We start from the raw sequence: 12,739 nt of genomic DNA on the forward strand, positions 1-12,739 counted from the left end.
AGGACCCCGTGGTGCAATGGACGTGGGGATCCAGAAGATGTCACTTGAATTCTCATGCTTGATTTTTTCCCCTGTGGAGTCTTCTTTTGGGAGGACCTTGCCAAGTGGTTAAGTTTAGGTGTTAAAACTTGGATAAAAGCTAAAAGAGACTTACTAGAGCAAGTATGGCCTGATAATATTTCTCTTCCAAGACCTTTAGCAGGATTAAAGTCACAGTATTTTAAGTAAATATTTAATAAATGTCAGGGACCAGTTAATGTGCAACTATCCTGTGTGGAACAGTGGCTGGGAGGGTAATGAACAAAGAAACAGAAATCTGCAAATGTGTTGCTTGCTGGGACTGTGAGCCTAGGAATGAGTGCATGGGCTTTGGAGTCAGACGGGCCTAGGAGCTAATCTCAGGTCTGCCACTTGCGAGGGAAGTTAGCCAAACTCCTTAAGCACCGGTTTCCTCACCTCAGGATGGTGACAATCATTCTATTCCACAGGAACTGTGGAAGGATCACATGAGGAAAAGTACACGGTCTATTTTAAAATTGGAATCTTGGTTCATCTGGATCCACCATTGGTGAGGATGCGGAGTCAGGCCTTGGAGTGAATGGGGACTTTGTCACACATAACAGAGAAGCTTGGGAACAGCTCACATAAAGACAACTGGCAGTACTGCTGTTGGTGGTGGGATGGAGCGTGAATTGATGCAGCCACTTTGGAAAGGGCTCAGCACCATCTACTGCAGGGAAGATGAGCGAGCCCCTGACCCAGCACTTCCTGTGTGAGCAGGAGATGCATGCAGGAATGCGCATAACAGCACTGTTACAGTGGCCACAACCTGGAATTGGCTCAGATGTGAACAATAGAGTGGATAAGTGTATGTTTCTTTCATGCAATGAAGTGTTACATCACAAAGAAGATAGATGAATCCCAGCTACATAAAGCAATGTGCATAAATCACAACTGTGATATTGAGCAAAAGAAGCAGGACACAAAAGAACACATACTGTGAGGTTCCATGTATGTGAAACTGACAAGCTGCAAGACAAAACCCAACTTTGGAAATGCATATTTTGCGGCAGACAATTAAAAATAAAAACGGGGACGTGATTACCTGCAATGTCAGGGTGAAGGCTGTCTTTGATGGAGAATGAGGGGTTAGGGAAAAGGAGGACAGGGTGTTTTCTGGAGTGTTAGTTATGTTTTATTTCTTTTTTAATCTAAGCAGTAGCTACGTGAGTGTTTGTTTGTGATAATTCTCTCAGATGTGTAGTTTTGTTTTCTAAGTTCTTTTTGTATGTGTGTGTCATATTTCACAATAAAAGTGCCAAGAAAATGGAAAACCTTTAGCACAATGTAAGATCTCATTGAAGAAGGTAGTTGTTGGTTCTGTTCATATGAGTTTTGGAGATGCCTAATTGGAGCTGCTAAACTAGAGGAAGCATTTCAAACTGACAACTAGGTTTCTAGTTGTGCAGGCTAAGAGGGAGTCAGAATGGACCGGACCCAAGAGTGAGTTAGGAGACACAGCCGAGGAGACGCCTTTTCTCGGTGTTAATGGAGCCAGCCGGCTGCCAGCAAGCAGAGGGCACGGTGCCTTGAGAGGCTGTGCCCAGCAGAGCTCAGGAGAAAGACCTAGCCTAGGTAAGCAAGCATTTCTGAAGCTGAGGACAGCTGGGCACTTTATCAAGCCTCCCTGGTGATGCAGCCTCAGGCAGGGGAGGAGCCTGCACCAGTGCCAAGGTGGAGGATGACAACTGATGCTGAAGGAGCCTGGGCTGCTCTCAAGGAGAACAGATGCCCGAGGTGGGGCAATGGCCCTCAGCGGACCCCGTGCCAAGGGATCTTAGGTCACAGGCTGAGATGTGAGTGGCTGATCCCCAAAACTGCCTCCCTGCATTTGTTTCTTAGGGCATCAGAGCCTCTGTGTCCCCTTCAAATGCTTACGCCTGGAATTAGTGTTTCAGAGAAGGACACCACTATCATTGGGCTCAACATCATCCTGAATGCACAGGATGCACTGGAACCAGTTGTTAAAAATAGGATTTTCTTAGACTGCCTGAGACCATCTGACTACTTAAAAAAGAAGAGTTGCAGGCTGTTTCAACAATAACTAAACACTTATCCATTTATGAGTCTTTCCTAAGACACATGTGCCACTAAAGACAAAATACATGGAATGATATGAAGTTAAGGGAAAGAAATCTTATCTGGAATATGTGACCCTACAAAAATCCTAGGGAGACTGGGGCAGGGCAGGCACACCTTCTCCCTGGCCATGAGTACAGCCTTTGTATGTGGCAACACAATTAAATTCTGATGGAAACACCCCAAGTCAGCATCAGACTCCACAGGTTAAAGTGCACGGTCCCCAACAAGACTTTCCCCATCTGAGATGGCAGCCACAAGTTTGGGGATCTCCAGAACACCTGTACTTCTGATCAAATGGCGACAAGTCCAGGAGGTCCCAGGGACCCTTCTTGGTTTCAATAATTCACTACAATGCCTCAGAGAACTCAGGAAAGGCTATATTACACAGTTGTATTATAAAGGATTCTAATCAGGACCAGACAAATGAAGATGCCCATAACACAAGGTCTGGAAGAGTCATGAACACAGAGCTTCCACGCCCTCCCCCATGAGGGCAAGGTGCCTCACCCTCTCAGCACATCCATGTGATCACTACCAGGAAGCGCCACCATCTTCAGTGTCCAGAAATTTTATTGGGGTTTCCCTATGCATCTAGGATGGGTGGAATCATTGGTCACAGGGTTGAATGAAATCTCCAGCATCCCTGCCCTCCTTGGAAGCTAGGCTGGCTCAAAGCCTCCACCCTCTCATCACATGACTGGTCTTCCTGGTGACCAACCTCCATTCTGACCATCTTGGCTGGGGCAAGGGGCTCATGAATAACAAATAGACTTCTATCAACCCAGGAAATTCTTAGAAAGTAGTCTCCCTCCTGGAAACCAGAGACAAAGGCCAATCAATTTTTTTATCTACTCTAATAAAAGAGAAATATGCAAATTGACCATCACTCACGATGCCCACCAGCCAATCAGGAGTGAGTATGCAAATTAACCCAACAAAGATGGTGGCAGCCCCGCCCCCAGCCGCTCCGGGCCTCTTGGCAGCATGCATGCAGGTGTGGTGTGGCCAAGCAGGGCGGGCGCCTGCTATGTGGGGGAGGGCGGGGGGCAGAGGGAGCTACAGGAGCAGTGCTCTGGCCAGAGAGAAGACTGAAGACTCCAGCTGGAGCAAAGATGGAAGGCGACGGCCAGAGCAAAGACATGGGTCCCAGGTGCTGGAGGAAAACCCATGCCAGCAACCAGGGGAAGGATGGCCTCTTGCACAAATCTTCGTGCAACGGGCCTGTAGTTATACAATAAGCTTCATACTCTGGGTTACCATGTTGGAGAGGGAAAGAAGAGATCTCAAAGGGTGCGCTTTTGTCCAAGAGAAGATTTAAATCAGCCCTGATATAAAATGGGACTTTAGACCAAATGCTCAGAATCAAAATGTTCTGTTTAAAGCAAAATGCTGTTAATCACACATCTAAAGTGACTGCCACCCTTCAGATGGTGGGCTTCTGAGGGAGGTCAAAGCAGTTTAGAGGCTGTGGAACTGACCAGCACCGCCAAACTTACCCAAGAACTTATACAAATCTGAGGAACAGTGTAGCCATTTACAATAAGGAATATTTTGATTAGGTGATTCAAAATCATTGTACCAGCTGGTTGGTACCTTCTTCCACCAGCAGCAGAGCCAAAATCCAGAGCCAAGTTAATAAGAGGTTGGTGCTCGGTGACTGTGTGCTCAGAGCAGTGAAACACCGCACCCATTCACACATTTTGACCACTTTCCCACAGCTGAGTGCCACCCTTCTGCTTTCACAGTGCAATGCTTCCCTTAGGTTTGCAGTGACATTTACCTACTCATATTCAGACTTCCATACATCGCATTGTATTTTCTTGAAGACACATCAAGGTCATCATGGCTGACCTTTTTAGGTTAACAAATTTCCCTCAGTCCATTTACCCTCAAACCAGAGGGTTTACTTCCTACTGTTCTCCACTGTTAAACTGGTGATGACCAGCCACTCGCTGGGCATTAAATTTCAGGGGTTGGCCAAGAATTTGGCCTGTGTACCTTTATCCACTGTGAGAGAATTCACTCAGTGAGCAGGGTTAAAAATAGCCATCTGGTCCATTACTCTCCTGTCACCCCCTTGTTCCAGCCTCTCCCCCCCTCCACTGTCAGTCACCCACTGAGACAGAGGATGCTCCTCCTGCAGGAGGCCCAGAGGGGACAGCCTGCCCCTGAGGCCCAGCCTTTCCCTCTCGGGTCAGGCCAGAGTCTGGCCTTGGGAGCAGATGATGGGAGGGGTCCCTGGGGATTAGAGAGCTGTGTGCCCCAGGAGCAGTGGGAAGAGGTCCCTGTCAGTCGGGAAGGAGGGACTGAGGGTCCCCTGTGGATGCAGAGGGCCCAGGACCTCCCGCTCCTCCCTTCCTCTGAGGTCCCCTCTCCAAGGAGCAGCGTAGACCTGAGTATGGACACAGCAGCCCCAGAGCATTTTCAAACAAAATTATCTTTATTCATAACTGACCCACAATGCCCCAAAGGTGCGGCTCCTACCCCAGGCTCACCCCCATCTTAACAGTCCTGCTCCTACTCCCAGCCCAGACCCACGCCCGTCCTAAGGGTCCTGACCTCCCTCCCTGCCTCCCATCCTCCCATCTCAGTGGAACAGCAGGATCCTGACCTTCAGCTGGTCATCCTGGTCACGCCTCCGGGCATCTGGGCTGCTCGCAGACTCAGAAGGACTGGAGTCCCACCGGGGAGCACCGTGACTCGGGGGTGCCTGCACGCCCCCCTCCTCGGAGGCCAGGAGTCGCTCCTCTGCCAGCTAGAGGAAGAAGGGGACAGTGATTGGCGCTGCACACGTGTGAGAGGAGGAGGAGGGGGGTGATGGGACAGTGGCACTGGGGGGAGGAGGGGAGAGGGGACACCGTGACTCGAATCCACGACAGTCATGTGGCTCTGCTCCGTCCCCTGTGCCATATTCCCAGCTTTGTGCCCTGCCCTTCTGGGCTCCCACCCCCTCCTCCTCTCTGTTGTCCTCTCCTTCTTGTCCCGGCTGCTCCCACCCAGGGCTGGCCCCTCGGTGCCTGCAGGCAGGGGTGGCGTGGACACAGGCACGTGCGCCCTGTTCCAGGTTGCTCCCTGCCCTGGTTTACCCGGGTGCTCCCTCCCCTGGCTCCCTGAGGCCCCTCCTCCCCTCCCTCCCTGACTCACTAGGGCCTGTCCCTCCTCTAACTCCCCTGGGGTCCCTGGTCCTATGGCTCACTTGGGGTCCCCCTCCCATCTCCCTAAGGTCCCGCCCTCCCCTGGCTCACCTGGGCAGCAGTGAGCCCTTCTTCCTGCTCCAACTCCTCAGCCAGGGCCAAGGGGTCCTGCTGTGCGTCTGGGGAATTCATTTGCTTCAGGAACTGGGGGTCAATGACCTCCTCCACCTGGGACAGAAGGGAGCGGCCATGAGCCCCTTGGCAGGGAGTGAACTGGGAGTCAGCGGGGCCTGGAGGACAAGTGGGAAAGCCAAGACCCACCCCGTCCTCCTGCACAGGTGGGTGTTTCACTCCATCACGGTCATCAGGTACACACACACACACACACACACACACATGCACGTGCACACACAGAAACACATATATGCACATGCTCACAGAAGAGCACACCACATGAACATAGATATCATGTGCTCACACAGAAACATACATTCACATACAAGCACAAGGGTACAGCCACATGAACACAGCACACACCACACCCATACAAAGTGCACATATGCACACACACACACACACAAGCGCACACATGCGCACACAGACACACACTCTCACACGCCCAGCTCAGCAGCAAAGAGCAGAGCCCAATCCCATCAGCCTGGGTGAACCCGGGTCTGGGTGCAGCAGCGCCACCCTCTGGGACCTTGTAGGCCCCGAGCTGTGAGCCAGCCCACCTGGGTGACAAAGTCTTCCTGGGAGCACAGCTGGTCCAGGTAGCTCAGGAGACCCTCATCCTGCAGCCACTCCTTCACTGCATCTTCCCATCCTCCACCGGGCGCCCCCATGGGCAGCTCATCCGTGATGTCCATGTCCTCTTGCTCGGCCTCAGGGGGGATTCCGTCGCGTGACTCGGTCGCCCATGGCGGCTGGGATGTGTGGGCGCACTGGGCGCTGGGTACAGCCTTCCTGGGGGTGGGCGCTGGGCAGAGAGGGAAGAGGGAGCGTGAGGGGATAAAGCTCCCACCTCCAGGGCATGCGATGCTGAGGGCAGTGTTGGGGCATTAATAGGGGTGCGGCTGGGTCGGGGCCACTGACGTCTTGTGACTGTGTGAGGGGAGGCCAGAGGGGAGCACCCAAGAGAGTCAGCTGTGAGGACGTGTGGAGCCACCGACTCTCCAAGGGGCCCCGCAGCCAGCCCGCTTCTCAGCAGACTTCATGCGGGGCCTTGACAGGGAGCGGGGCGAGGGGATGAGAGGGTGGACCCGGTCCAGACCCCATGGGGACACAGGGCCGCTGAGGCCCGGCTCTCAGGGCTGTTTCCCTTGAAAGACCAAAGCCCCCTGAGGAGAAGGCCGATGTGGGGGGGGGGACAGTGGCCTGCGCTAGGCCCTGTTGCCTTTGGCCATGGGCTCCTTAGATTTGCTTATAATATTTATTTATTTATATTTAGACTAACTTACATCGCATTGTATTTTCTTTCTTTTTTTAAATTTAAATTCTTTAATGTTTAAAGTATTACATCTGTCTCCTTTTCCCCCCATTGACCTCTCCCTGGCTGCTCCCACCCTCCAGCACATGCCCTTGCCCCCCTACTGTCTGTGTCCATTTGTTATGCTTATATGCATGTATACAAGCCCTTTGGTTGGTCTCTTACCCCCGCCCAGCCCTCCCCTGCAATGCGGATGGGCCTGGTACAGAAGGTCACCAGGGCAGAAAGCCCAAGTGCCCAGCAATGGGCAAAAACTGGGAAATCAAGGACTTCACCTCCAGGTTAACCTTTCCTCCCTTGACATATCGCTTGCCGTGCGGTTTAGGCCCCCTGACCTTTTCTTCACTAAGGATAACACTAGGCCTCAGTTGTATTTCAGCTACAGACCCAGAAAAGCAGCAAAATGAGACAAGTGACACCGTGGCTGCCTCAGGACCAGATCCGTTGACTCATGATTCCTGTGCTTGTGCTGACCAATCAGCAGAGACCATGACCCTGGAAGACCACACCTGGAAATCTGCTGAATATTTTACTGAGACCCCCCACCCCCACCCCCATGAGACCTCCCCTAAGACTCCCCACCTGCAAGAGAGAGATAAACAACCTCAAAGCTCAGGAGCCAGCACATGCTCTCCTTCCGGGATGATTCTCCCACTCCTTCCCCCACAGGTGTGCATCTCCTAACTCTATGGGAGCAATGGGCAGTGGCAGTTGGTCCCAGGCTTACCCCCTGAACCTGTCCCCAAGCCCCCTTTTCTCTGACTTCTATGCCCTTCCTGTTTCACTGTCCTAAGTGTGTTTTTGCTGCGGCCCATCAATTCTTGATTGCTCTCCTGCTGGTTGTCTCTTGATTGAAATCTTTCCCTCAGGAAGCAAAGAACCATGGTCTTGCTGATAATGTTAGGGCCAGAAATAGGATAGTAGAGCCTAGATATATGTATAAGAAATATTGATCATGTTCTGTTAACTGTGATTGTTTTGCTCTGATTAAAGAAAGCATATTCTGATCTGTCTAAAAGTTGTTCGGCCCAGGAACCTGAGAGTTAACCTGGAATGTGTTCCATTCTCCTTATCCCAAAACTGCCTATTGTCATGGAAAGATTAGGAGCCTTGTTGCTGAAACAATAGAGTCCAGAGGCACCTGCCCTTTGCAACACCCCAGCCTGCATTACCTGTAACCTGTAACCATTATACCCATTCTTATCCCTTTTGCCTACTTCCCCATGTAATCTTTGTCCTTCTACCCCATATAAGCATCTGGCTTATGGGGGTGAGGGGTAGAGCAGATTTTTATGGATGGCCTGCTGCTCTCCCATACTCCCAGCATTAGAATAAATGCTCATATATGATTCAACCCTGTCTCTGCTTAATTGGCTCAGGTAGTGGCAAGCAGCCCAAATCCATTGGTTGTCAGGTTTCATTTTCTGGCAACTCTGATGGACGACAAGCAGGGACTCCTCTGGGGTGAGCACCAGGAAATCCCACTTGCTTCCTGGACTGGAGATTCCAGGGGCTGAGGGCTGGACTCTTTATTTGCAGCGCTGCCAGGAAATTTCCTGTTTTGAATGCTAGTCACAGCCTCCGCAAGCCCCGTCATCTCACCTAAAACCTAAGTTTAATCAAATGTCCTGTAACTCTGTAATGAGGGGTGTCTGTTGTCTGTACCCCGCCCCCCCCCCCCCAAAATCTGGTGTGAGTCTGATCAGCTCCTGGTTGCAAGCAGCCTCTCATGGTCCTTGCCTCGTCTCCGAACCCCAGCCTGATCCGCTTAGGGTCGAGACAAGGCATGTGTGGCACAGAGCAGTCTGTCTGGTATTCTGTCTTGCTGTGGGGAAGCCACAGACAGTTGTCTGTCTGTTGTGTGCACATGTAAATATTGTATTGTTAACATAAAAACATTCAAACCTGTAAAGATTTTTTGTGAGTTTATTTGAGCCAAACGGTCGACAATTGCCAGGAAGCAGAACCTCAACGGATTGAGATAATGCTCCAGAGAATGGCGGTTTCTCATCTATTTTTATACATATCAATCAAAGGAGGGGACGTAGGTGGGTTACATGAAATCCATTGGTGATGACTAGAGAGGCGGGAGAAAGCAAAGCCAGGAAAGCTCTGGGACTGGGTAAGAAGTAAAATGATGGACACACACTTAGGTGGGTGCAGGAACAATTAACATGATAACAATGAAGGAATTTGTGGTATCTGTCCTGGCGCCCAGCACATTAGGTTGTGCCTCAAGGGGTCCGGAAAAAGGGAAGTTACAAGTTACCCAGACATTTCAAGGGCATGTTATCATAGATGCAAAAAGACAGATAGGCTCAGTTAAGGTAAAGGTTGACCTTGTCAGTGAAGATACAGACCTAGGAGGTGACTACCCACCATCACTGCTTTTAGTTAAAGTTTAATTTCAGACCATCCTTTGTGGTTACTTTAGGTCTCTAAGTTTGCAAGACCGCCATGCAGGCCTTCCTGAGCCTGTCAGGTTCCCATGAGGCCCCTTTCGCCCACAGTATATAAGAGTGTCTCTGTTGATTATTGTTTTATGTCTCTTTGTTATTTGGTTTAATTTGTTTAAAGATGGGGGCATATCCTACTTTGCTAGGGGCTCAGCTGCTTATGGCAGGATGAGCCATGGCAGGGATTGCAGGAACTTCCCAGCAGCTACCAAGAGTTCTTAATCTTGGGGATCCTCCCTGCTCTCCCAAACACTTTGCCGGTGAGAGTTTTGTGTGTCTGTACTGTAACTTTGGTTACAGATGTTCTGCACTTGCTCTCTTATCTTTTGGGGACTTAGTTTGCTCATCGCCATTTTATGAACACAGGGAATCCCCTGTCTCTGCTGTTTGGGCTTTGTGCCACTCTGACCAAAGGTCCTTGCTGCTCTGGATTACTGTGAGTTAAGATTCTAAGGCTAATGTCCCAGTCCCTCCTTTTGGGAGTACTCAGTTATTTACCTTAGAGGTTGTTTTTGTTTCTGTTTTGAAATAGGATAAGATCTCTACTTATATGCAAGATTTCATGCTGTTACAGTCTACTCAGAAAGAAAAATATGGGAAATAAACCTTCTGAACCCCCAAGTTTTTCTCCAAGATGGGTGGGCGCTGCAGAAGTGCCCTCGAGGAGGCTGCAGAGGCTGCAGCAGGGGCCACTCCCATTTTTGTGAGGGAAAAAATATTGTACTTTTGCATGAAAGCTGCTGGAGGCCTGAGAGTTGGGACATTCCTGGAACAAGCTGAAGGGAGATACAATATCTCCCTTCTCCTCCCCGCACCACACCTCTTCTCCAGCCCCCTAGAAGTGGTCAAGACGATCAAGTTATCCCTGGTCCAAATTTGCCAACAAAATGCCTTGGGAGTAATAATTGACTTCAACATCTCATCAAGTTATGACATGACAGATACAACTAAAATGAAGGGTTTTTCATAAAGCTTTTCAGTAATGATTATATACCTAAACATAGTTTTCCAAAATCTTTGGTAACTTAAAGATTTGGAGTTCTGCTGGGTTAAATAGTAAAAATCATTAAATATCTGGATGTTTTGAAATAACAGGATACTGAAATATTAATTAATCTGAGTTTGCCTGCTTTGGGCTTCTTATTGCAGAGAATCTAGGGGATAAATTTAAATCTGTTCATGAATACATCTTGCATTTTATTTGAAATATATCTCTTAAAATGTGAATGTATTGCTAACTGAGGGATGTTAATTACTTACTTGTCACCTAAGAATTAAGGGTTCTGAGAGTTAAGAATGTTAACTAATTTGAAAGAAATTGTTTGGTTTTGGTAATAGAAAGCAAGAGGTATGGCGATGCATTTGGAAGGAGGCAAAAAGAGAGCTCTGAAGCTGGTTATTTCTGAATGGTAAGAAGGTCTCTGAAAGTTGTAGAAAAGTTTGTGAAAATTATAGAAGGGTTGTGAGACTTTACCTCTCGTCGTAGAGGTAATTTTTAAGTAGTATGTTTTCCTCTGATTCTATTAATCAAGTTTTCAACATGACTGACGCTAGACTCAGACTTCTGCAGCAGTTTGAAACTTCCAAAAACTGATGTCAAGGAGAGCTCATTTTACATAAGCCTGCACGGTGTTCAGCTGGGTCCTGCCCGCCATGGGTGCAGAGAAGCCTACCACCTGTCTGGGCTGACAGGGATGGCTTTCCCTGAATCGGAGCTATGTCTGCACCCACCAAGTTCATGGAGAACTTGTTATGCCTGACTCCAGCAAGTCCTGCTATGGGCCCGACGGGGTGTGTCTGGGCTTTCATGGGGCCAAGGACTCCCCACCTGAGTTAGAGTAGGAACAGCTGACATTCAGGTGACCCTTCACACTTGATGGCTATTCATAGCACTAGGAGCTAGGGATCAACATCATCAACAACAGCATCCTAATTTCACAGATGAAGGGAAGACACGCAGAGGCCAAGCAGCTGACCCAAGATCCCTCAGCCAGGAGCCGAGTCAGATTTGGCATCTGCCTTGGATGTCAAAACCCTGCTCTTTTTACTCCACTTTGCTCCCTATGTCATTAACCGTTGTATTTTTAGAGGCACCTTCTATTAGATCGTTGGGTAATAGAAGTGGTATCAATGGAGAGGTCCTGCCATTTTGCCTCATGAGTGAAGCCCTGGAAAGTAGAAAGAAATGTGGCCGGTGATCCTATGCCCTTCACTGTGAACAGAACACTTAGCACCTGACTGCACATTCTGTGGTTACTTGGTGAGTGTATTGACTCACCGGCTCATCAAACATCTGAGAGGAGGTATTGCATGATGACCTAGATTGCCTGGTAACACTCAACAACCTAAAAGCTCTGGGCCCATGCTGCCCCCAGGCTCTGTCTTCACTGAAGGGGGTGTCCTCATACAGACACAGCCTGGGAGCTGGCTCTTGCCCTGGGTTTCTGAAAAGTTTCACTTAATCTTGGGGGAAAGCTAGGATGCCCTCTGCCTCTGAGCATAGACTCTGGCAGGCTAGGTCCCTCGGGTTTTCTCTAAATCCTGCCTGTCCCCACCCGCTTCATTGAGAACAGGAGGGAGAACACACTAATCTCTTGGATCAAAAGGAGAATGAAATGCCTAATCCTCCAGCGCAGGATCAGCGTGCTCACATAGCTCTGAGGGCTCCTGGCTGAGGAGGCGCCTGCATGAAGTCATGGACAAAACCTCCTGACACCTGTCCCCTTGCCACTACCGCTGTGTCCAGCCTTGAACCCCCTGAGCCAAAGGATCCAGGGACCAACAATGTCCCTCAGGCATGCATGTCCCATCTCTCCTCTAGGGTTTCCTTTTTCTGTATCTACAAATCTGCCTTTCATCACGCCTCCCATGTGCTCCCCGCACCATCTCTTCCCTTGGTCACAGCTCATTTCTTTTCATGTCACCTGTCAAAACCCCAACGGGAGCAGAATGTAGGCAGCTTAGTTGCAGTCACACAGCCGTGCCTGCACACATCTCCTAAACCTTTCTACCTACTTCCTTCTTGGCTTTTCCAAAGTTCCCTTGTTTAAAAAAGAAATCTTCTCAGGGTTTCTTCCTCTTAATTAATTGCTCTCATCTTTCACCCAATTGTAAAAGGACTTCAAGTTGTTCAGGAGGAGAAAAAAAGGGTTATTTTATTTTCAAATTTTAAAAAATAATCATCATCATTATTTAGCATTTATTTCCACTCTGATCCTTACTTGCAAAATTCTCTCTCCTGACAGTAAAAACCGTCTGCTTCTGAATCCTTATAACCTAACAGTTGTTTGTTGAGTCTTCACTTTGCCAGGTTAAGAACAGTTTCCACTGAGACCTGCATTTTCCCATCAGAACCTGCTTATCTTTCCTCAGTGTTTGTGTTTGGAGGCTTCATACACAGACACCCGGGGAGGGGGGCGGGGTGTGTGAAAGGCATCAAGGCCACTTGTGGGCAGAGATAACAGTGCCCAGAGGCACAGGACAAGCTGGTTGTCCAGGTAGTTATTCTTGTCCTATAG

The sequence above is a fragment of the Cnephaeus nilssonii genome, assembly GCF_951640355.1.
Source record: "Cnephaeus nilssonii genome assembly, chromosome: 14".
Taxonomy (NCBI): domain Eukaryota; kingdom Metazoa; phylum Chordata; class Mammalia; order Chiroptera; family Vespertilionidae; genus Cnephaeus; species Cnephaeus nilssonii.